General features: G+C 53.5%; 2 protein-coding genes across 9 annotated transcripts in view; one reads left to right on the top strand and one right to left on the bottom strand.

The window, feature by feature from the left end:
- The window catches only part of RGMA (repulsive guidance molecule BMP co-receptor a), a 23,720-nt gene extending 18,022 nt beyond the window's left edge, over positions 1 to 5,698 (bottom strand). For 2 of the 3 annotated variants that reach the window (XM_083849900.1, XM_083849901.1), the window contains exon 1: positions 5,370 to 5,698. The gene's annotated coding sequence lies outside the window, so the exon portion shown is untranslated. The remainder of the gene's footprint in view (positions 1 to 5,369) is intronic. The other variant, XM_083849899.1, reaches the window with a different exon arrangement.
- A 7,411-nt stretch (positions 5,699 to 13,109) lies between these two features.
- LOC310904726 (uncharacterized protein) overlaps positions 13,110 to 24,825 on the top strand; it is a 59,527-nt gene continuing 47,811 nt past the window's right edge. For 2 of the 6 annotated variants that reach the window (XR_014588572.1, XR_014588573.1), the window contains exons 1-2: positions 13,113 to 15,805; positions 20,965 to 22,577. The gene's annotated coding sequence lies outside the window, so the exon portion shown is untranslated. Of the gene's footprint in view, positions 15,806 to 20,964; positions 24,326 to 24,423; positions 24,600 to 24,825 lie in introns of those variants that run through there. The other 4 variants (XR_014588576.1, XM_083849897.1, XR_014588574.1 and 1 more) reach the window with 4 other exon arrangements.

The raw sequence follows: 24,825 nt of genomic DNA, 5'->3' as shown, positions 1-24,825 counted from the left end.
GGCGGAGCGGCAGCTGGGAGCACGGGGGTGTTTGCCTGCCGGGCTGCAAAATCCTGCCCTTTTCCACCCCCCTGCGATGCCACAGCAGGACGAGGCGAGCAGGTCGGACCTGCAGCCATCCCTGGGCTCTGATCCACCCAGCAAAAGGCGAAGCCAGGAGGGAAGCACCCCCTGAGCAGCCCACTTGGGTCTGCTTAAAATTCCCCTTGAAGGATGCTTTAGCCGCGGCGAGCTAAGACAACTTCACTTCTGAATGAGGGTGCCCACGGGTGTAATACGCTTTAATTAATGCGCTTTAACTTCCTTGTTTTAGATCGTTAGCCCTCCTTTGATGGAGTGCCCCCTCGCCATCTCCGTGTTTTATCTCCTTTCTCTCGGGGGTGTTACACCAAGAGGAGAGGATGCCGGCTGCTCTCCGCCACCCCTCTGACAACGGGCCTTCCTCCCGCGGGTGTCAGAGGCCAGGGGTGCTCCTTGACTTGCTTCCAGCTGTCCCTTGGAAATCCCCTTCTCCTCTGCCTCAAGGACGCTTCGTGGCGTGACAGCAGCTTCACAGCTCCAAGAGGAGTTTGTTCTTTCCTCCCCGTGATCCAGCCACGAGAAGTATCCCTGCAAAGGGAGCCGAGGAAGAGGAGACGGAGGTCGGTGCCCAAGGAGCATCGCCGTGTGTCTAGCCCCGGTGCTGCAGATGAAGGAGGTGCTTCGCTGGGGCTTTGTCCGGAATTAAAACTGCTGAAGCTTTTCCATCTGGGACCCAGATGGGATCCAAAACTCCTGGGGCCTTGCCTGCTTGACGGGAGATCCGTCTTGGTCCTGATCCTCCTACAGCTGCGCTCGGGTGATGTCCACCGGAGTCAGGGGGAGCTCTGTGTGCGGGACCGCTGCCAGAGCCGGGCAGGAGATGAAAGCTGGCAGGCCGCATCCAGACCTGTAGCAGAGGCAGTGTGGGAGGAATGCCTACCCCAAGCACCTCTTTGTGGGGGATGTCAAACAGGGGCAAATATGTCCAAGCCCTGCCAGCTGCTGCTACCACCCAAGAAGAAATGCCTGCCGAGGGGATGTGTGGGCAGCTGGAGCTGGAGGGGGCCCGCGAGGAAGCAAGGGGAAGGGGCTTTAGACCCCAAATCCCTTCCCCTTGCTCTCACCCCGCCCTCCCGCAATGCAAGCCTTGCTTTTGGTTCGATCTGTGAAAATATCCCTCTTGCTCTTACCCAGGCCGATGACATACAGCGTGATCTATTTGTTTTAAGGCGCAAGCCGGCTGAATGGCCAACTTTTCAAATCCAGCTGCTAAATAGCTGCTGCGAGGCTGGTTGGGTTGTTTGACCCATGGCCCCCCTTTGGTATTGCTGTCTTGTGGCAAGCTGAGGCATTGAAATGATGGGACTGGGATCCAGTTTGAGGCGTTATTTTAAAATAAGATCCTTGTTGGAGCTTCTGCCTTTGGCTTAGGGAGAAGTGTGCTGCTGCACAGCCGTGCGCCGGTGCCCCTGGCTCCAGTTTGTAAAGCAATTGCTCCTTGATTTTGCTCAGTTGCATCATGCATTGCAAATGGGATTGCTGTTTTTGGCACCGATCAAAGCAGCGGATTTCGCTGGAGAAAACAACAGATGCGTCCAAGCCGTAACTGCAGAGCAGGAAAAGGCCCCAAATAAGGTGCGCTTTTACAGCTCCCGCTCCCCGTTCCACGTTTTTCAAGCAACCTCCACCTTTCTGATAGCTGAACCAAAGACCTGGGCTGAAAATCGCCCACTGAAATGCAGGCTGGGCGAAATTCGGATCTCCGCCTTGCCTGACGGGGCTGTCTCAGCTTGGCATTGGAGAACTGGGGAGCGCTGATCCCGTTTTCCCTTGCTTCTTTCCTTCGTGGAGCCTGGACGGGGCTCGGTGTTGAGGCTCGGTGCTCCTTGCAAACAGCGTGTGGGCAACCACCCGCCGCTAAAATGCAAACACCTCTGAGGCTCGGCTCGGGGGCAAAGGCACATCCGTGGGCATCCGCACCTCGGTTCCCACGTTTAACCTCGTTACGGAGGGGTGCGAGCTTCTGAGCATCCAGGTGCCACGCACGGAGGAATCATGGCCAGCGTGAGCCCGTAGCATCCTGCGTGCTATTTGCAGGGAGATCACAGATCCCAAGGGATGCCCAGCCGCCACCGCTGGTCTGAACTTGGCTTTTCTGACCCTTTCCCAGGGCGCTCTGCCCCGTGCCACACCGTGCGTGTTTGTGGGCTTCAGCGGGGCTGAAGGAATGTGCCTAATTTGAACCCTAAGGTTTATAGGCGATGCCTCCCCTTGCTGCCTTCCTAATGGAATTATTCGACACCTGTAATTATATGGCTAAAATAGTAAATATGGGTATTTCTGAGGAGTGTAACTGGTAGTTAGAGGACTCCTGGTCTGCTCCTGACTCTCCGGTGAACTTCCCTTCATGCAGTGATCCCTGCACAGCTGCAGCATGTGTGCCTTTGCCTTGTCTGCCTCGGGACGAGGTGTCCAGTGGGTGCTGTTCGTGTCCTGGCTGGGGTGAGCTGTGATCAGCAGGGCAGGAAGCCTATCCTGAAACATTCGGTGTTGATACGTGCTTGGGTTAAGCAGCAAAAAGCTAATCACTCCCTAAAGGAGGAAGGGAAGTTTGTGGTGGAAACCCCCAAATGATTATCTGGGCAGGTTTGAGAACCGATTCCAAAATGCTCGTGGAAGTAAAAGCAAACACCTGTGTTCTGAAAGATTCCCTTATTAGAGAAAAAAACCTCAGAACAAGAATAATGAAAAACCCACCCTTCATCTTTCCACGTCTTTTGTGTTTGTGATGCTGGGCAATGCTGCAGCTCCTTTTAAAGACCTTCCCTTTACTAATTTTTCCAGTTTCTTTTATTATTTTGTAGTTTTCCTGGCTGATGGCAAGAACAGATGCTCTCCCTGAGCTGGGCACCTCGAAGCTGCCAACCAAGTGTCAAAACCCAGCGCACTCCCAATCTGCCCCCTGCACTGTGACGCCTGCAGCAGCCGGGAGCCTGGTGTCCCCCCGAGGTCTCACCAAAACCCTGCCCCAGCACCCAGGGACTTCATGGGGCAGGCGAAGGAGGTGGCATGGGCTGGGCTTTGCAGGTTGCTCGGCTCCTGCGTGGCAAAGAGCAGAAAAGAGTTGCCCGGCTGAGATAATCCACCGGCCCGCAGCTGCCTCTGTGAACATTAGACTCGCCGATCTGCCTATGCAAAGAGAGGCCGGCGGGTCGAAGGTGGAATTAAATGTGGCTTTGTAGCACCAATAAATAAAGGAGAAACAGCGCGCTGTTGACTTGCAACTTCGCATCTGCTGAGAGTGACTAATTAACAGCGGCCCTAATTGAAGTCGCCGGGGCTCATCCTGCTTTGGGTTCGCTCCGCCAAGCGCCACAAAGTCATCTTGAAGTCACCAGGCTGCACAAGGCGAGGGGGAGATGGGCTGGAGGAAAGCTTCTCGTCTCACCCCGACAGAAAGTGGAAGATGCGGGGATATTTTCCGTGTGATCGAGGTCATCACGTCCATTTTTTTTTGGCTGGTGGCGTTCCTTCGTTTCTTCTCGTTGCAAAAGCCTGGTGGGGTTGGACTCCTCCGCGGAGCAGCCCTCCCGTGTTCGGCAGTGTTTGGGGTGCTGCCTGGCCTTCACCTCCCGTGGATGTAGTTCTCTTGCTGGCCTGGCCTCCGCTTTGGGGTAAATATATCCAGCACTATCTCTCTAGTGTATCTCCTGCACGTCTGGGCTCCTCTCTAACAAAAAAATGGGCTGGGAGGTGCCCAAGAGCAAGTTCGGATGGCCACGTGTCAGCTCGGCAGGAAAGGTGGGCAAACCTCAGGCGCCCCAAAATAAACAGCAGGGAAGGATTCGCACCCAGGTTTGGGAGTTCAGCAGCGGAGACAGAAACGGGCTGTGTAACAGGACAGCGAGGCAACCTTGTCTTTCTCTGCTGCTTTTAATAGCTACTGGAGTCTTGAGAAAGCGCAAATGCAGCTCCCTAATTCCGCCCCTCTACCTGACAGGTCAGCTGAGGACATCTCCCGGGGCTCCCCTAAAAGGTGGGGCACGGCATCGAGCGCCTGCAAATCTGCACCTTCAGCCTGCTGAGAAAGGGGCGCTCGAAGGGTCCCATGTGAAACCCAAACACTTTGCCCAGGTCCCCCCTCTGCTGATTCCTGGCCAGCAATCCAGCCCCCCACTGGATGCCTCTTGGCTATGAGATGCGAAGTGACAGTGGCACCGCCTGATTTTTAATATTTCCCTGAATATCTGTTAAAGACACGCTCCTTGTGGGGAAAAGGCAAAAAAAAAATGAATCCATCTCTTCTGTAGGTATTTGAAGAAACGAAGCTGGGCTGGGCGGTAGCTTTCGTGGCGGGGGAGCAGCTGGGGGCGGCTGGGGCTGGGGCCCCACTGGGTGGTGCTGTTAGCCCTGCGCCGCCTGCAAAAGTATCCAGTTTATAAAATAAATGCAACCCAACGCCGCCTTAAACCACATGACATAACAGCAGCTCGCGAGCTCCCATTAAAATCTCAATTTGGGGAAATTGATTCTACCTCTGAGCAATTGCGATGCAATTACTCCAACAGGCAGCAATCAAGGATCACATCAAAACAACACCAAACTTTCATCTCCTGCCTCACAACCACCACCACAACAAAAAGCACCTGTCTTGCAAACGCAGCCCGCTCGCCTGAGACGTACGTAATGGTTAGGAAGAGCAGCGTGCAGGTCCCGGGCTGGAAGCAAGCCTCGACAGGGGCCGCTCGGGCTGGTGCCTCCGGAGTGTCCTGCCTCGGGGCTACATCCTGCCGCTTTACGCCGCTCCCAGCTGGGATTTGGGGCTTTTTACGGGGCCGGTTCAGCAGGAGCAAGGCCGGCCGGGCTCCAGCTGCCCCTGCGCACGGATGCGGCCACATCTGGCCAGCTGTCACCCCCTCCCAACCCGCACCCTGAAGCTTTGAGACCCCAGGGCTTTGGGGAGAGCTCCGCAAACGGAGCGCTCCCGTCCTGCCGCCGGCCGATCGGCCCCGTTATAACGGGAAGGGGGAAATATCTGGGGGGGGGAGTTTTGCGGGAAGGGGAAATATTTCCAATTAGCAGCGGCGGTCGGCAAGGGGTTACTCGCCGGGCTTAGCCCAGGAGGGAGCAGTTTGGGTGGCAACCATCAGCGGGGCGGATAAATGCAGAGCCGCACGCTCGGAGCAAGAAGGAGAAGAGCCAGGTTTGGGGATAAAACCGGAGGCAGCAGGAGGAGGCAGCTGGAGGCCGGCGGCCTCGCCGGGTCCCACCACGGGAGCCAGGGCCATGCAGGGAGCCGGGGGCAGCATGCGGCCGGGGGGGGCCCCCGCACAGCCCCCCAAAGACACCCCCCCCCCCCTTACCTTAGCGGCCGCATCAGCCTCTCCAGCCCGCCGCGGGGTTGGCGCAGGGAGCGGTGGCTTATTCTTATTCTTAATTATTATTAATTATTATTTCTCCAGGAAGACGGGGGGGGGGGGGGGATAAAATACAATAAAAATAAATAAATAAAATTAAAAAAAAAAAAGCCCAAAGAGCAGAGGTGGCAGGGGAAGGGGGGGGGGGGGGGGCGGCCCCCCCTGCCCTGGGCAGCGCAGCCCCGGTGGGGTGCAGCGGGGCCTCGCTCAGCGGGACGCGGGGAGCCGCATCGCCCTCCCGGAGCATGTGAGAGGCAGCGGAGGAGATAGAGCCAGATAGGGAGGTCTCCTCCCTCCCTCCTTCTTTCCCTCCCTCCCTCCCTTCTTCCCTCCTCCCTCCTTCCCCCTGCACTAGGAGCAGCATCTCGGCAGCAGGCAGCCGGGGAGGGAGGGCAGGAGCTGCCCCCCCCCCCCCCAGGGTGGAGAGGAGGGGGAGATGGGGGGGTCCCCGCTGAATCCCCCCCCCCCGGCACCCCCTGGGCAGGCAGAGGGGCTGGGGGAGGAACAGGGGGGGTTGTATGGTTCCCCCTGCCTTGGAGAGGGGGGGATGCTCCACCTGCAGCGGGGGCTGTGCAGGGGAAGGGGGGATGTGGGGGGGCTGGGGGGGGATACCCCTCGATGGTGACTGAGGGCATCTTTCTGTTAATGGGGGGTTGAGGGGAGGGCTGGGGTCTGGGCAGGGCAGAGGATGCTCTGCAGGGATCTTTCAGGCACTGGGGAAGGGCTGGAGATCCCCGCGCTGCCCTGGCGGCCCCCCCATGTAGCCCCCATCCCAGCCAGCCCCAGCACCCAGCCAGCCCCTGCAGCCCCCCGCAACCCATCGGGGTGAGCCTGGGGGGGGGCACCCTGCTCTGACAGAGGTCTGGGGGGGGCTGGGTTTGGCCCGCACGGGTGCCAGGGTGCCTTCATTTCTGGGAAAGCTCCGGGTGCAAGGCTGTGCCAGCCGGAGTGTCAGACGTGCAATTAATTACTGCAGCCCCAGAGCCACAAACGTGCTAAATATGCTGTCGCCGTCGTGCGTGGATAATAGCAGCCCTTTGCAAAGTGTTTCTTTCTCCCTTTTCTCTATTTTTTTTTTTCCCTAGCGCAAGAGACAACAATTGCAGAGCACACAGCAGCTCTCCGCTGCTTGATTAAGTCAGCAGCGAAGGCAAAATGTGCCCGTACAGCTCAGGCTTGAGGAGGGAGCTGGGTGTGTATTAGGTGCAAATTAGAAAATGGATGGGATTTAATCACAACGAACCTAACCAGCCGTGCCGTGGTAACCCCGCCGTCCAAGAGGTCTTTTTCCTCCATGTGGGTACGATGGGTGCATAGTCCTGACAAAGGAGCAGCGCCTGCGAGGATGAATGGTTAAAGCGAGAACAGAGAAAAGGCTGGGGGGAAGTCCGATGCATGGCACCTGAGTTATCAGCCACAGAAAGAGCCGTTTCCTTCCACAACACTGATGTGCGGAGCCGGATCCCGTGGCGTGTGGGTGCTGCAGCACAGCAGAGCTTCTCCTGCCAGGCCTGGGGCATGGCACAGGAGGGGAATCAGGCACAGACCCCGCCTCGGGGAAGGCAAACAGCTTCTTCAGGGGACCCCAAGTGAGCGTGGCCACCAAGAGGATGGGGGACAAGTGACCGTGAGCCCGTGCCCTCCTGTGGGTGCACGCAGCGGGTCGGGCTGGAGCCCCGCACCACGAAATGCTGCTGGTGCAGTCCCCGGGCACGGTACTACCACGGCGCAGGGTTTGCTGCCACCGATCCATGTCTTGGCTGTCCTGCAGCAGTGCTTTGCTGAGAAGACAAAGCCCAAGACCAAGAAATGCAAATGCCCAGGGCGTTAGAAGAGCCTTGGTGACAGGGGCAGAGCATCCCAGCAGCAGGGAACTGGTGCTGAGCTGGGTTCGGGCTGGGAACCACGAGAGGCTCCCAGCCAGGCACAGCCTCGCTCGTGAGGGCTCTCAGAAGTCCCCGCCGGGCACTTCCCCCAGCCTTTATCAGCGTGCCGTTAATCTCTGGCATCGCAGCAGGAGCTGGCACCTTCAGTTCCAAGTGCAAGGTGCGTGCCTTCGACCTTGCCTTCTGCGCCACGAGCGGCCGGCGCGGTGCTGAGCGAGGTGCAGGGGGAAAGGCTCCGGCCGGGAGAGCTTCGCCCTGGGCAGGTCACAGGACCGTGGGACCCCAGGGGCTGCACATCGTAGGAGAAGAGAAGGACTCGGTGGGAAGGGACTGTCGGTATTGATAGGCTGCGACAGCGCTGGTGTAAATTTGCTCCTGGCGAGTGAAGAAAAAAGCCAGGTGGAAATTAAAGCCGGGATATTCAGGCTTCCTTTTTCTTTGCTTGTCCCCGATTTAGTGCCGGTGGCCAGTTTCACCCAGACGTACCCAACGCGAGTTTGCCCTTCTCCCTGCGCGAGGACCTGCTTGGCCAGGAACCAAACCAAACGAGCAGCGCCAGTAAACTTTGTCCTTCCAGAGCCAATTGCACCGGCACGACCGGGGCGGCCGTTAAAGGAGGAGCTTGGCCGGGGGAGAAGCAGGATGCTGGGGCAAGAGCCGCCGTCAGCAGGCAGGTGGCTGGCCCCAGGAGCAGGAGGGCGCAGGCCACCTGGGGAACATTGGTGGGTTGGGGCGTGTGACAGCTCACAGCTCAGTGACACCAACAGGAGTCATCTTCAAGGGTTCGTGGGCATCACAGGATGCGAGCTGCAGGGACGCTGGAGACTGTGGGACACACAGATTGCTCCTTTTCTTCCCCATTTCTGCAGGAGCCACCTCAAGCTGTTATTTTGAAGGCGTTTTCCGTGCTGCAGCTCTCTTCCCCGACCTTAGCAGGACCTGGCTGATCCCAGTCTGGAGGTGAAAGGTTGCCACCTCACGGGCCGTGAACGCCCGTCCGCGAGATGGGGCTCTGAATTATTGATACAATCAATGGCCGCCTCTTTGCATCCTAGAAGAGGCACAGAGGAAAGCTTCGGGGGCCCTGGAAGGGAGGGAGGGGAAGGGGAGAGAAGTGACCGGTGCTGGTGGGTTTCCTTGGGGTGGAAACATCCCCGTGCCCGTTATGTTTTGGAACAATGGCACCATTTGGGACAAAGGCCAGGAAGAAGGTGACCGAGTGGTGCTGTAGGGCTGATGGTGGCACCGAGAACCTCTCCGTGGGGACTGTCTGTCTGTCGGGGGGAGGACATCCTTCCTTCCAGCCCCTTTGGTGCATCGTGGACACCAAAATGGGGTCCCCAAGAGCATGGAGGAGAGGGTCTCACCACCAAGGAGAGAAAGGGCTGGGGAACAACGAAATGCTTTCATTCCCCAAGCGCCACGAAGCTGCCAGCATCTACGCTGTATTCCCCACGCAAGGAGGTGAGACCTGACGCCGGGCAGGCGGTGGAGCCTGCGTTTTGTGGGGTGCTTCGAGCTCTCTGCGGGGTTTCTTCACTGCAGGGAGGCCACGGACACGTCCAGGCTGGAGCCCAGCAGCGAAGTGGTGCAGGTTTGGTGGTCACGTTGTGGTGATGTTGGTTTCTCCCAGCTCCTTCGCCTGCTGCACGTGGGAGGAAGGCACCGTGGCCCCATCCCAGCCAAGGGCCAGGGAAAAGGGAAAACTCCCCAGTTCTGAGCCCCAAGAAGGAAAAGAAGCCAACTGCAAATGAGAAAATACAACAGCATCTTCACTCCAGTTTTTCAAGAGGTTAAAAAAAATATATATAAATAAATAAAAAGCTATTGTGCTAACAGAGCTATTCTTTCTGGGTAGATAATGCAAAGCATTGCTTTGGAGCTGGCCAGAATGTCTGAGGAACATCCCCCCCCCATTTTCATTAAAATTCAGATCAACATTACGAGTGAGATAAGAAAGGAAGCGTACAGTTACAGTTCTGCAGCGCTCCGCGACCACTCACAGGTTCTGTAATCCCTGCTCGGGGGCTTAGGGTTCAGCCGGGCTCGTTTCAGCGCCGCGCTCCCTCTCCGGACGCCGCTCGTCTGCGCCACTCACACGGGAGACCCGCGGCAGGACAGGCTGCACGGCCAAGCAAAACCTCACAGATGCATCAGCTGCCCTGGCTGGGGACCAAAACTCCTTTTTTTTTTTTTTTCCTATGAAGCCGTTTATTAAGACTCCTCTCTTATTTTAATCTGATGTTTGCTTTAAGCGTGAAGGAAACGATAGCGGTGCAACTGCAGCCCCAGCAGTAAATGCACAGCACGGCAACTGAGAAACGCCAGAAGTCATTTCTGTTGCCAGGTGTTCCCAGAGAAAATATTTAGGCTGTGGTCCAACGCCGAATTTATAATTCTGCCACGCCAGGAGCTCACTGCCGTGGGCACGAGGCTCCTCCGCCAGCATCCCTGGCGAGGAAAGCGCCGGTGCCAACGGGAGGCGAGGGTCCGGCCATCACACAGGGACTGCCTGCTGCTGGAGGTGGTGCTGTGCAAGGGGCTGGTGGTCTTCACATCGATGGGAACGAGCCCAGCTACATCTGCAACAAGGAATCCTCCTCCACGAGCTCTTACGAGGGCCATCTTCGCCATCTGGCCTCCGGGCATTTGCAGCAGGCAGGGGCGTTGTTCCTTGGGTTCAACCCGTGTTCAGATTTAGGGATGTGTAGAAGTATCTGGCAGAGTGGGGGCCTCAGAGCAGCGTTTACGGTTGAGCCACGATGCGATATGCAGGATCTGTTAAATTCAGTGCCAGGCTGTGCATAAAGCTGTAGATGCAGGGAGACAGGACGGGAGTTGAGTGCTTCTGGGCTTCTGGGGAGCAGCCCGGGCTGTCGTTCCTTCTGCTGTCATTCCTCGACGTCACATCTCACGATGGAAGAGCAGAAGGCACAAGGTCGGGGGCCAGGGGATGCCCCCTTCAGAAAAGTGGTCCCTCAGCGTGGTGCGGAGCTCTGCCTCCGTCTCCAAGCAGCTGCTAGATTAGAGAAACTTTGTGATAGCGTTGTGTTTCCTCCAGCAATCTGCAAAGAGCAGCCTGGGGAGGCATTTGGGTTTTATGTGAATTTAGGCTGCGGTTCGCAGAAGTGTTTCGTTGCAGTCATGTTGATTAGGTTTCCTGCAGAGGCTGGTGCTTTAGAGGCAAGCCTGGCCAAAAGGTCCAAAAAGCATCAGCTGCCAGGCGGGTTTGGAGAACCGAACCCTCCCCGAGTAACTCAGCCCCACTGCGTGCATCGTGCGCGACATCAGCACGCGGAGCCTTTGGTTCAGAAGACCGACCAAAGAGAGATAGGAGCTCCCAAAACCAAAGGAGGCACACGGAGGAGCTCCAGCAAATTGGCACCTCCTCGCTGGGGGAATACAGACGGGGCAGCACTGAGCCAGATGGAGGGGGAGAACGCTCAGCTGTGAGTTTCGGGATGGGAATTATACAAACCCAGCCACCGGCACGTCACCTTTTCAAAGGCTTCAAATCCGCTACAAATTGCTTCTGAATGACAATGGGAGTTTCTCGCCCTTCACAAAGCCTCCCGTATTAGCATCTTTATTGGAATAAATCAGCTAATTTCTCCAGTTGGAGGGCTGACCCGGAGAAGCCGTGGTTCTAATTAGATGGATATTCATCAGCAGCTCGATGCTGGCGGGGAGGCAGGGGAGGCTGTGCGCCGGTCCAGCAAGGGGCTTGCCACCTGCCCAAGTCCAGATCAGAGACAAAAAGAAGGGGACAGCTCTGTCCCCAGGGCTAGCAGCAAAGCAGGGCTGATTTTAATCCTCAATTTGTCCTTTGCGGCATTCAGTAATTCCCAGGCGCAGGGTGGGGAATGAACCCGTGCTTGCAGGAATAATGATAAATCTGTGCCCTTCACTATCATTCAGGTACCTTTAATGACAAATACACCTGGCTGGCTGACTGCAGCTGCACTGAAACGTGCAGGGAGGTACGGTCTGTCCATCTATCCATCCTGAACAGCCGTGCAGCAACCTGACAATAGGTTCAATGTCAGCATTTATCTTATAAATAAGGGATTTCTCCAAGCCAGGGGCTGATGCCTAGCAGGTAGCTGTATTGCAAAGAGGAAGTTTCTGCTTTGTTGCCAGTGGTAAATTCCATAAGGAGAAACGAGAAAAGAAGATAAAACTCAAACTCAATAATATATACGCCCCGTATCTAAAACCTGATTATCTCGCAGGTAAATAGAGATCATTTCCCATTAGGGACTGAAAACAAGAAGACTTGGGGGGGCTTTCCTTAGACTTCTGCTCCCCAGAGCAGGATTTATTTGGACATTCACGATGCTTTACTGGCCTGGACCTAGCTGGGCTTCTTTGGGACTGTCCCAGCACAGACAACCCCACACTACAGCCCAGGTCCCAGCCACGGCTGCAGTGACTGTAGGGTTGTCAGGGGGAGCCAGAAGGGGCAGAGTGCAAGTGCCCCTGCCTGCAGCAGGTATCATTTATCTGCCCTCTTTGGCCAGCAGTGGCACAGATTAGTTGGAGTGACTGACAGCAGGAGGACGTTTTCCCTCTGGTTTCGTGCTGAACTCTTGGATTTAAGCTCTGGGGTGTGGTTGTCCATGGGCAGCGAGGTCTCCAGCGGGGGCAGCTCCCTTGGGTTTTGTTTTATTTTTTTTTCTGAAAGTTCGACTTGGTTGGAGGAATTCTGAAAATGTCTCTCTGCGCCGAACAAACACAGCCCGGGGGCAGAGCGGGGCTAGTGCCCAGGGACAGCGGCTGGAGAGGGAAGGGGGGGATAAAGGGTTTTGGGGAGCTCCCTATGGGCACCGTGGCTGCTTGCCCCCACCTGCAAGGAGCTACCCTGATCTCGTATTGACCTCGCTTCCCATGCCGAGGGGCTTTGCTCAGCAATGCAGCCCCAGGGCTGTCATCTCTGCACCCAGACAAACACTTCTCCCTCTGTTCTGCTTTGCTTTGGGTCCTCTGCAGAGCTCCAGGGCATTTATTTTTCAGTGCCACCCCGGCTAGTAAGAGCTACAGAGACTAAGCAGCAGGCAGAGCATCAAGGCCATGCCAGGAAGCTTTCATCGTGCCGCCCCCACCAATACGTCCTGGCAGAGGACCTCACTGCCCCACGCAACAAACCCACCCTGATCTCCCCCTCGCCTCCTCCGAGGGTTAATGGAAACAGGAGATGGGCTGACAAATGCCGGTAAATGAGGCCGGGCAGCTGCGGGGAGCAGGTCAAAGGACAAAAATGAGGACAAGTCTGCACACAGCCCCGCGGCGGCTGCTGCCACCTGCCCCAGCCCCAGGATGGAAATTGCTGCCTGACTCTCTCTTCCTCCCATTAAAGGTGTCACCCCACATCTAGACATCACCTATTTGGGCTAAAGAAATGATCCGTTCCTTTTTTTAGAGGGTTTCTTCTCCCTTAACAAGAGGCTGAAGTTCCCTCGGATGCTGCTTCCTTTGTGGCCACGAATAGGCCTTGCTATGGGCTTATTTATGGTGGACAAATTATATTCCAGAGTGTCTTCACTACCTGCTGACAGGCAGCCACTGCTAGGGTGGGATGTGGGAGCCTGGACGGGTCCATAGGTTTCCCTTCCCCTTGCAGGTGCTCTGATCCCAAATATCAACCATCTTTCAGCAGCGCTCTGGTGATGGGATTAGCGTGCATTAGGAGTTTCTGTTCTCCTCTCTCCCAGGGAGGATCAAATGCGGCGAAACGTCCCATTCTGCTGGTTGCTTTTGGAAAAATGCGTGGTATGTGTTAACGTTAGAAAGGCAAGGTCAAAGGAACAGGAGCAGGGGACACGGGGCTGGAATAACTCCTTTAGGACATTGAGTTCAGTCCATGCTATTGTAGTCTCATTTGCAAACTGCTTTAAAAGAAGTGCGGTTGTTTACCCTCAGCACATGTGCTGCAAGTCTCTTCCTGACCACAGATGTTTTCTGGGAAGAAATGTGGAAGAGAAGCTGTGGGTCTGGGGGCCGCTTGTCCCCTAACAGAAGACCAGCCCCTGCACCAACCCGGCGAGAACAGTGCCTCCTGTTCCCGTGGGCTGGAAACTTCTCCGGGGAATTTTCCGCTCTACCCAAGAAACAAAAATTGTTGGTGATGTTTATCCCGGGGTATTACATTGTCTGTTTAGGCCCGGAGAATGTGACCTTGAGTTTCAGCAGAAAACAGCACTAATGGACGCCAACTTCAGTGTGTAGCAGGCTGAACTGAGGGACGGTTTGGGAAGGATGCTGAGAGAGTCGTATCCAGCTGAAAAAAAGTGTTGGGGCAGGCGAGTTTAAACACCAAAAGCCATTTATGCTGCACAAATACATGAAGCACATGGTCACTGTCACCAGATGCAGTTGTTAACTAAGCCCTTCAGTAGACAAATGTCCCTGTATGACGTCTCTACCAACTATCTCCTGCTCCTTGGGATTTATCAGCACCCTGTGACCATTCCTCTAAGAGGAATGGTGCCCCCAGCCCGACTGGCTGGAGCTCAGAGACATCTCGGCCTGAAACTGTTCCTCTTGAGGGCACAGAAGTGTTCTTAGGTCCGCTGCTCGGGGATAATTTATGCTCTGGTACCTTGGTACTTAGAGTTCACCGACCTCTTAAGAAATCCTGTAATGGTGCCTGACTTTGCTGACTTTGCGTTTTCCACCCTCAAATTCATCCTCCTCCCCTCCTGGCTTGCAGCAGGGCTAGTAGGGTCGCCCCTTCCTCTGCACGGATGGGACACTTCAGCATCACCCAGAGGTGACCACAAAGTCACCTGGGTCCCTCACCTGCCCCGTGGCTTGAGGCCGGTCCCGCATTGAAGGGTGCAAACAGGAGGGTTTTGAACCCTTTCAGGAAAGAGATTTCCAAAGACAGGAGCTCTCTTACAAGCCGTGGAGTGAAATTAGTGGTAGCGGTGGCAGAAACATTGTTTTTGTGGTGAAGAAAACACGGTGTGGGTGATGCCAATAAAACTCAACCAAATTCCTGAAAGACTCCTCTGAGCAGCTCGTTTCACATTCGCTGCTGGCACCATCTCCCAGCCATATTATGTTCCCGAGGGATTTTAGCTCAGCTGGGAAGTTTTCAAACGCCAGGCCTCCGATCCCAGTGCTGTCGCGGAATCAGAGGTGAAAGTGCCAGAAGCCTCTGAGCACAGCCCTGACTGTGAGCTCTTTCCAGCCTGTCCTGGAGCAGAGCTGATGCCCTGTGCAAGTCACCGACCCTGGGTGGAAGGAGGGTGACGATGGATGCGGTGCCCCAGGGCCTCGGTGCCTCAACTGCTGGGTTCGGGCGGGAAGGCACAGGTAACGTTTTGTGAGGGATGAGCATCCCCGTCCCTCACAAAATAAAAATAAAGACCAAACCAAAACCCTGGAAGTAGATGTGTCTATGCAGGGAAGCCATGCACACCAATATTTGTTAGGACACGGTGATTTGCAGCCTCAACTCTGCTTGTGGGACACCGCTATTCGCACAGTTAATAATGCACCACCAGGAGGGAGCAGGGGACATAAAGCTGATTTTTTTCCAGTGTTGATCATCAAATCATATTGGATTTTCTTGTCGTGTTTAAATTTCATTACACTCATGTTTTTAGACATATAGCTAGTATGAGCATGGAGGAGCACTGATAGAGAAAAAAGAACTTGTTCTTTTTTGAATAGGCAGCTGGTGCATTGCTTGTTTGCAGCAGACTTCTGGAAGACAAGCAACTTTTTTTTTTTTTTTAAAGGCCTTGGGAAAAAAAGGGCCATCATTTCCAGGCAGGAATTTTTCTCTGAGGAGGATATTTTTGTGCCTGGCTAAGGAGAGATGAAAAGGTCAAAGAAAATTAAATTCACATGTTCAGAACATTTCAGGGCAGGTGCTTTTCCTAAGCCAGAACTCAGTCCTGGGAGGGCGTACCCCAGGATTTACAGTCTCCCTAACGTTTCACCTGTTACACTAGCACTGGAGGGCAAGGCTTTCACAGCCCTGGGCGGCCTGGCTTCTCTGGACCCAGCTTGGCAGCTTTGCTTCACACCCGTTGCAATTCATACAGCTTGAACGAAGGCTCATACGAGCACTCTGGTCTGGCTGCTCATCGCTGCATTTCACTTGGCATGTAGGCTATGGACGAGGAATGCACAGAATTTCCTTTTCCACCCCATCAGATCCTCTGTCTTGAGCCTGGCCCGGCCCCAAGAGCACAACGGATGCAGCTGGAGAAGGGCAGGTCCAATCTTGCTGCCGAGCTCCAGTGACACTTAACCTCCTCTGCTGGGTGATCTGCTTGCAGCTGGAGGTGGATGCTGACGAGGCTGATGAGCATCAGCCTGCCGAATTGTTAGCGAAGGGAGCAGAGCTTATTTATTCGGCTGGAGGAGCTGGTAGAGGCTGGGGCTCTTGTGAGAGGAGGTGACCTTGCATCTCAGTGAAGGTGGTCTTTGATTTTGCATCGTGGTTTCTCCATCGGTGCTCCTGAGCAGGTAATGGGTCCCCAGGCTGCCCCTCTGCCTGCTAAGGATGCTGCCAGGGGTCTCATCCCACTGTGAACACGGGTTGCAACTAATTGTAATTTTTGAGCGTCAGCAGTATGGGGGAATCCATGGGGAGCTCTGAGCTATCGAATAATGAGACCAGCTAATCCCCTGCGTTGCCCCAGGGAAGGCGGTCGGAGGGGAGCAGCGTTAGCCCTTTGGGGCAAGCTGTCTTCATGGTGACACCTATGCTCTGGGAGACTGCGAGGCTTTCCCACAGGTCTGTGAGCTTGGCCTCGGTTGCGATGGGAGCTGTAAACACAGGATCAGATTCTGTCTTATCTCATCCCTAAAAATTATTTTTCTTGGCCTGGAAATGAACATTAACTGGCTTCTTTCCTAAAGCAGCTGTACAGCAAAGATGGGATTGAATGAGCCCCTTTCCCTCGAGCTCAGGCACAACTCGAGATGGGTAGAAAGCTGCTATTGCATCACAGATACAGAAATAACAATAATTCACACCGTGTTCAAAGATACCAGAGTTTAATGACTAGCAGGGATGGCCGGACTGGTCAAAGCTATCTTTATTGCATCAGGAAAAGAAGCCTCATTCCAGGGATGCTGCTAAGAAATGAAGAATAGGAGTATTTTTTTTTTTTTCCTGGTGGAATCATCCTGACAAGCAGCGTATAAATTGCTGGAAGAAAGTCAGATTTCAAAAGGCATTAGGAAATATTTCTCTTCCTCCCCAGACTATAGCTTTCCTTTAATGGAAGGACAGTGTCTTGAAAACAGCCTGTAATGGAATTTGTTGTTTAATCTGTCTTTATTTTATTTATGTATTTAATTTCATTGAAATAGTTAAAGACTGTTTAGGTTGAGGGAATTTCCATTGTTTTTCTTCTGCTTATTTCTTTATCTGAGAATTTCTGGGACTGTCAAACTTTCTCTCTGATTTTTGCTAGGAGGTCTTCCTTGGCTGGGAAGAGGTAGGTTTGCCTAATAATGTTTATGAACTTAATCAAAATATTAACAAAGACCTCCTTTAAACAAAGTGCTGGCTAGGCACTGGAGTGAAATATCTGTTAGCAAAACCTACGAGTTTAAACTAGAAAGGACTTTTCTCAATCATTCAGCTTTGTGTTCCTAATGGGATTGTAATTTTGCTATTCGGTAACTGTATAGATCTCAATTGTCACTTGATTATATATTTTTTTTAGCATCAAAAAGTCAAGGAGAAATGAGAAGTCATTTTCTAAGAGTTTTCAGGCTTCTCTCTCCAGCAACAAAGAACCTAATCTCAGTTCTCCTACGTATTGCTCTCGCTGGCCTCTTGGCCAATTATGCTGGGTTGGATTAATTTAACCCAAAGCAATCATCAGGTCACGGTGACTCTGGAAACAATTTTTTTTAAACCAAACTATTTTTTTCTCGTCTCTTTTTTTCCCCTCCCCTCTTGTCATGAAGCGAAAGGCTTCAGTTGGCTTTTTCTCCAGAGAGATCAACAGCAGCATGCGGAACAAGCGCTGTGCTAATGAAATCCTGTCTTGGCTTAAACTAAGCTGGGATTTCAGCTAACCTCTGGGCAGTGCCCCCAGCACAGAACCACCCTGGGGATGGCTCAGCAGGATGGTCCTGGAGAGGCTGAGTGTTGGGTTTTCACCCCAGTGGTGGCATCCCCGTGCTGCTCCATCCCCAGCTCCTGCTGCTCCACTGGCTGTGATGGGGACAGAGTAAGGGGGGGGAAAAATGATGATGATGAGGAGGAAGGGCCCTGCTTCGTGGCCGAGCATCCCAGGTCTGGAAGCAGTTTGCGCAGGCTCTGCGTTCCTTGCCCTCCTGTCTGCATCAGGCAGGTAAGAGCACACAGCCCCACCTCGCCAGGGCACGGTGTGGAAAATTCCCCCCCAAGACTCTGGAGCGTATTGCAGCGATGCAGGATGTACAAAATGGGCAGCATTTGAAGTGTTTCCTTATAGGATAATCGGAGGAAGTCATTGTATTAAATATCCATTTGTGTCATTAGCCTTTTATTTGGTGCTTTGTCCAGACATCCTGTTTGCTTCCCCTTTGAAGTAATGAATATGTTTCCTGTGCGCCGGGTCCCGTCCGAAGCTCCCGTGCAAAAGCTAAGCACCAGCCTGCGGTCGGTTGTGTCCTTGGTGGGGAAAGGCATCTGTGGACATGCCTCGTGTGAGGAGTTGTGGGATAAATCCAGAGCAGTGTTCGCTGGCTGCCCTTAAGTCACCCTCCTTGAGCTGTGCCATCCAGAGGAGGGGAGGGGGGCAGAGCTGTCGGCTCCTCAGGGTACGGGTGTGAAGTTTCTGGCATTTGGGACTTCACGCTGTTTTGGGGGGACATCACAGTGACGTCAGCTTGTCATCCTGGCCAGTTCAGAGATCTGGTGCAGCTCCGGAGCAAATGCTGAGCTGCAATTTTTCTTATGAGTTAGGTATGTGAAGAGGTAGCAGGTGCAAAGAGTTGGGGTCACTGCATCCTTAAGCCTGGGAGGGAGCAAGGCTGCTCCACATCCTTCCCCCTTCCTCCTCCTAGTTTCTGTGGAGTAAGTTCCCCGTGCCTTTTGGCAGCAGGAATCAGTGTCCAGCAACTTGTCTGCACGAACTGCTCCGTCTCTGCTACCTTGCTCATCCCCACAGCAAGCAGCAGAAGCTGCTCTGTTTCTAAACTCATTCCTGAAGAAGAGATGGAGGCTTTTGAATATCTGGAGGTGGAGGCACAGCGCATGCTAGCGAGCAGACTATAGACACATCCGATGTATGTATTAAATACCAGTAGGATGTTGTGCCAGCAGGAGGGATCCTGCCCCCCAAAAAGCAGCTGGAGGAGCTGCATCACCCATTCACAAGCATCTTCACTCTAGACTGCAGCAGGGAGGACAAGAGGGAGGATCACCAGCCATGTGCGTCAGTCAGAGGAGTGCTCTCCTCTCTTGCTGCCTGCTTGGGAAGGGTTAAGCAGGGAAGCACAGCCCCTGAGGACCAGGACTGTTGTTCCATGCAGATTGGCTTCTTCTTGTTTCTTCCATCGATCGCAATCACTCAGAGCTGTGCCTGTAACAAACTGCCTTAAATCATTGCAATCATAATAAGCACACCTTGGTGAATAATGCATGAGGTGTCCGTAAGCCTATATTCATTAGAAGGAAGGTGTATATAAAGCATGGTAATTGTCTGGGCTTGAATGGGGGCTTGGCTGGTTGGATTGAGATGATGTTGGTGCTGGGGATCAACCCCGGACTGGGCTGGATTTTGGGCAGGCTCCCTGGCCACTCAAGTCGGTGGAAAAAAAGGCAGGCTCCTTTTCACCTTCATGAATTTTGTACGAGATGTTTAAAATGCCTCCGAGGTTCACAGCGTAATACAGGTTTAGGTGGAAGTGGGCTTGTGGCGAGTCTCCAAATAGCATAATAGCGAGGCATCGCAATTAATAGCATTTAATATACCTTAATGACACCAGAACACAGTGTGTGTAACAAGTTCTGCTGTGAGAGCCTCGTAGCCAAGTTAATGGTCTGGATATCAGAAGCCTTTGTTTTAAAATGCAAATTAAAAATGCTTCGTTTTCCATTCGTCTCGAGGAGCAGAGCGGTGTTACAGCACGGAGCTCCTTTAGGGCAACTTTGCTTGGGCTGAGGGTCGGTGCGGTGCTGGGGCCGTGGTCCTGGTGCTGCACCAGAAGGCTCTCAGGGCAAACGGCAAGGGAAATTGGGCAGCAATTCCCACCTCCCTTTCATCCTAGGGAGATTATTATTTTTTTTTCATGAAATGACAGCGATAAGGACAATGTGGCTTTTGTCTGGTTGGAGGGGATGGAAGCAGCAGCAGCAGCGTTGCGGGGTGTATCGGACAGCTGTGGGTGGCAATGGGTCACTTCACTCCATTATGGTCTCTGGCAAGCGAGCATTAAAGGGGGTGTGAGGGCATCGTTTCTCAGCGATGACTTCATTTGGCTGTCTAAACAAACAGCCGTTCCTCACCAGGTGCAAAGGGCCTTCTGTTTGTTTTTTAACCCCACAAAGGGAAAAAGAAATACCTAAAGGGAAAATAGCACCAGCGGGCCGGGGCTGCCCGGCAGCTGTGGTGGTCTCTGCCTCCTGGAAAAAAGCAGCAGTGAGCTGAGATGGGTGGGGAAAGCATGGTCCTGTGCTCAGCCCCAGTGGGGTGCCTTCATGGCCAAGGTAAGCGGGCTTAAAAACCTGGATTCCCCCAAACCAGAGGTGTCCTGTTCATGCTGTTTGGCTCTGGGTTGTCTGTATCCAATGTTTGTTGGGTGGTGCCCACAGCGGGCTGAGCAAGGGGAGCTGCTGAGGGCCTGGAGCTACGTGCTGGAGGGGGAGCAAGCCTCTGGTGTACAGGTTCTTGACCCACCTGAGGCTGCCTCCTTCTAACACACAACTGTGGGAGCTGATTTTGTGCCTGGTGGTTGAGTCTGGCCTTGAGAATGGGTGAGAAGACAAACCCAGCTGGTGGCCCAACCCCATCCCTCACCGGTAAGGCTGCTTGCCTCTGAATGCTTGCCCTTGTCGTGCACCATGCCTGGGCACCCCACTTTTCTTGCAGAAGTGCTGGAAGGTCTGCTTGCCCTCAGCGATGTCCTCTTTGAGAGCTCCTGGGAATCTCAGCTTCGTTTCTGCCTGAGCTGAAGCAGAACGTTACTGGTTTGTAAACACGAGCAATTTAAGCGTACTTCAGATCCCTAAATAGGCCACATCTTAGATGAATTTAAAAACTCTGCTCCCCTGTTGGCAGGCACACCCTAAACTTTCATAAACTGCTATGCCTTCGTCGTTAAAGCTGTGTTTTTTGTCCCCAATACTCTTCCTGGAAGGCTGCTGCAGAAACTCACAGCTGGTGGTTACGGTTAAATATAAGGAGGAATAGTCAAAACTTCTCCTCTAAAAATACACCTCTGAGTGCCAAGCTCAGCCTTATCTCCAGGAACAGTATGAAGTGCTTGAGATGATTTTTTTTGGGTCCTGGGTTCTCTCCAGAATCAATTCTTTTTGCTTCCTCCTCGTGTAATTAAAGAAATAAATCCCTCAGCAGCACAGCTCCACGCAGAGCAGAGCCCCCCCGAAGCAAAGTGATGATCCTAGCTATTTTGCAGTGTAGTTAAATTATCATTTTATTTTTTTCTTCTACTTCTAGCTGCATCATGTGTCACAGAGAGAGGCAAAATGGCAAAGAGAGAAAGGATCAGTTTTAAGCTGGTCGAGTTAGGCTGGAAAAGACCAGTCAGCCCGAGTCAATCCTTCCCCATCCTGCCTTCATCTTCCCACCGCTGCTTGCCTGCGTGATGCTCCCAAGAGATGGGGGCGGTTTGTGAAGGTACGAGCCCTGTCTCCATCCGTGCGCTGGGGCTGGGTGTGATGCGATGCTCCCATTTGCTGCCTGCCTCTTTTGGGGAGGCAGCCCTTGCTCAGCCCTGCAGATGGTGGTCGGAGCCCATCAGACTCGCTTTCTTTGGTAACCTGAGCCAGGATTTGAGCCAAGGCCTGGGAAGGTGAAAGGCTAATGCCCTCGCCTTCCTGCGTGCCACCGAGCCCCCTCTGCTTTGTTAAGGCGATGTGCAAACTTTGGGGAATGGCTCCTGCAAGCCATAAATGATGAATGAAACGTGAAAGCCCGGCTTGTTGTGCGGGGACAATGCGCTGGCTCCTGGACTGTTTGCTCTGCGATATTCAGCAAACACGCTGCAAAGAAACTCAGCAAGGTTGCGGACAAAAGGAGGGGACAATCGGCTGAAAAACTCACTGGGCTCAATTATGGTCTGGAATTTAATTCCTGCGGGTTTGGTAGGGCTCCCCTACCCTCACAGCCATTCAGCCCCAGGCAAAGTCCATCCCTCAGGTTGGTTTCTTGGAGGGCTCTGGGTAGCTGCAGAGGTATTAGGCTTCTGAATGGCTGCTTATTCGCAGAAAGCCCTGTAGATACCACAGGAGCTTGTAGAGATTGCTTCTGAGTGAAGCCATAAACCTGGAAGTGAAAGGGGCCAGGATGCTCTTGAGGCTTGGAAATGTGGGCTGCAAAGAAGAGAGGGAGGGTTAAAGCCCATAAATAGTTCTCAGCTAATGAAATTGCTGGGTGGGGAAAAGGGGAAAATAGCTCCTTTTTAAAGCAGATGAGGCAAACATGCCTCCCAACATATTTTCTGCTCATAAAACTCACTCTGGGTTTCTAGGTAACTGGTGGAGATACCCCAGGGAGAGGTTTGTAAAGGTTTCCCACTGTTAGCAGATTTGAATAACTGAATGGCAATGCTGAGTATTGGCCTCACCTTACACAGGGAGCAGCTTCCCCCACACCATCTCTCCTGAGGCTTGTTCATATTGGAAACAAACCTGAAGGTGTGGGGGTCCTTCGCTTCGGGAGATGCACTCTTGGGATCCAATATTCACCACCCACAAGACCAGGAGGGACCGTGGTGATGTGATCCAGTCCAATCTCCTAGCTATCCCTGCTTACATCCCAGTTTTGCTCTTTACGTCCAAGTGTCCCGTCCTCTTGCAGAGCCCATCTCCACGTGATGCCTCCACCTGCTGAACAGGGATGCAGAGCCCGATGGGCGGTCATCAGGTACCAGTCTTGCTCTGGATCTCGCTGTTTCTTTATCAGGTTGAGATCTTGGTGCTCAGGACTGAAAGGTCTTCTGTGCTCTGCACATTTACAGCGTTTCAAAGCAGCTTTCGCCTTCTGGAGCATGAATTCTCTGCTGGTCTCACCTTCAGCTCTATGTCCTTAGTGCCCTTGGCAATAAGGTGGTGAGTCAAATCTCTTATTGAAGGAATGGCGTGGTTTGGTGATGGGTTTTCTCCTTGCTGGCCAGAGTTTGCTGGCAGGACCTGGCTGTGCCCCCAGACCATGTGGGGACAAGCGAGGCAAAGGGCTCCGTCCTCCTCCTGCTGCAGGGGATGGAGCTGGGAGTGAGCACTGGTGCTCTCAGATGGTTTTAAGTATTTCACCCTGACTCTTTGAGATAGCGAGGTTTACTCTAGTTATTATTGCACTGGAAATAAGCATGCGGATCCCAGCTAAGCCTTGATATGAACGGAGGCATTGCAATGAAATCAATCTGGATGAGCATTTGCTTTACTTGGGGCTTTTCCCATGCTGGCTCCCCTGTCTGTACTGGGATTCAGACCAGTTAATTCAATGTGTGAATGAGAATCTGGTACATTCCTGCCACCCAAAAGAGTACAATGCTCTTGCCAGTTGTAAACTGAACCTCAAGCCCAGGGAAGCCTTGCGTGACAAAGCAGGAGATGCAAGTGGGTTTTGTGCACAGCAACAACTGAACACAAACTTTGTAGCTGAGATTGAATCACTGTTGTTAAAAAAGCAGCTATAGAGAAAGCGCACAGCCAGCTGACCCTTCCTGTACTGGAATAACCGGACGTCAGAATGGAGGAGATGCAGATATTTGTTTGCAGCCAGTGCTCTGGTGAGTAGGCAGGGATGCTGGAAGGACAGCGGCACAGGATCACTGACTGTTGTGATTGAATTTGATACTGGTCGTATGCCCGTGCAAACTGGTGGCCGCACACGCAAAGGCGCAGGACTGAACCCTTCCCCCCATGCGGAGGAAGGGGAGCTGCTGGTGCGGGTGCAGGGGTAAGTTCAGAGGAAGGAAACAGCTCGTGCTGCTTCCAGAGGGCCCGTCCTGCACAGACAGGATGGCTGAACACGGCTGGGATGAAATCTGGAGATAAATACATTACAAGGGGGCAGCCTTTCTGTGGATGCAGAGGTCAAGTGTGACTGTGCAGAGGCAGAGGAAACTCATAGCATCTCAGGATTAATTAACACAGGCTGCTCTTGCATTTGCAGAGTAGAAGGAGCTGTAGATGAAACACAGCAAGCTGCAGTTAACAAGCATCCTGAGGAGAGACTGTTTATTCATCTGTGTCTGGGTAAGACCATTGGGCAAACCAGTTTTGGATCAGGCTGGCAGGACTGGGACTAGCCGTTCCCCATCACTGGCAGAGGTAATCGGGCACCTCCACCAGTTCCTCTTGCCTTTGTGATGTGCCATTTGCTGTAGCTGTTCCCTGGGTCTTGCCCCCGGTCACTTTGTCCTTGTCCCCTGAGCATCCCTGCAGCCCAGCCTTGTGCTTTTTCACAACTCTGGCTTTCTCTGTCTCCGGATACCTGCTCCCAAACTGGTTCTAGTTTGGCTCTAACCACTCAGGCTACCTACATCCTCTTCTAGCTTATCTGATGGTCTGAAGCCCACAGGAGCTGCTGATGTCTGCCGAGGGATTTAGCAGAGGCTGATTTGTACTGCAGGGAGAGGACTGCATATTCTGTACATCCCTCCCACCTGCAGCCATTGTTTTGTTTTCAGATCTCTTTGCATTCCCCCACCAGACATTCTTTGTGAGGACAGATATAAATTAAAAGCAAATTATGTGACCTGATATCATCAGCTGACGGCCACCTATCTCTGCCCTCATACCCCGAACAAATGAAACCACCACCACACCTGAACACAGACCATGGAAAAGCTGAGGTGAGTCGGAAGGTCGGGTCACTCAGATCCTGTATCCATCAGGCATTTTGGCAGGTCTTGAACGGGGCTGTTACAGGCTTGGAAACTGCCAATTTCAGGTGACAGCTATTGGATCAAAATGCAGAAGTGACAGCACGAAATTCCCTTCGGAGGAAAAACAAGCAATGCATGTCTCTGTTCGCTCTGCCCAGTACCTGCTGCAGCCTGGGATCTGCTTCCCCTTGCAGGGGACGTCCTCTCCTGCTGCTGCTGGAGAGTGCTGTGAGCATGGAGAGATGGACAGTGGGGTCTGGTGTCCCCACCTCTGCTCCATCACCCGCCCAGCTGTCCCCTCCTCCATGCCCAGCTGCAGCCTACTGTCACCTGTGTAAATGCTGCTCCCATTAAGTAGGCTCTTGCTGGACTTTAAAAGCCTCCAGATGCCAACACCCAGCTGCTGGGGGCTGAGCTGCAGCCGGCTGGGTGCTGTTTATTGCCCCCAAATGTGCCCTGATCGCAGG

This window comes from Anser anser (genome assembly GCF_964211835.1).
Source record: "Anser anser genome assembly, chromosome: 10".
NCBI classification, from domain to species: domain Eukaryota; kingdom Metazoa; phylum Chordata; class Aves; order Anseriformes; family Anatidae; genus Anser; species Anser anser.
The sequence above is the reverse complement of the archived record's forward strand: the minus strand, read 5'-3'. Positions and strand labels throughout refer to the sequence as shown.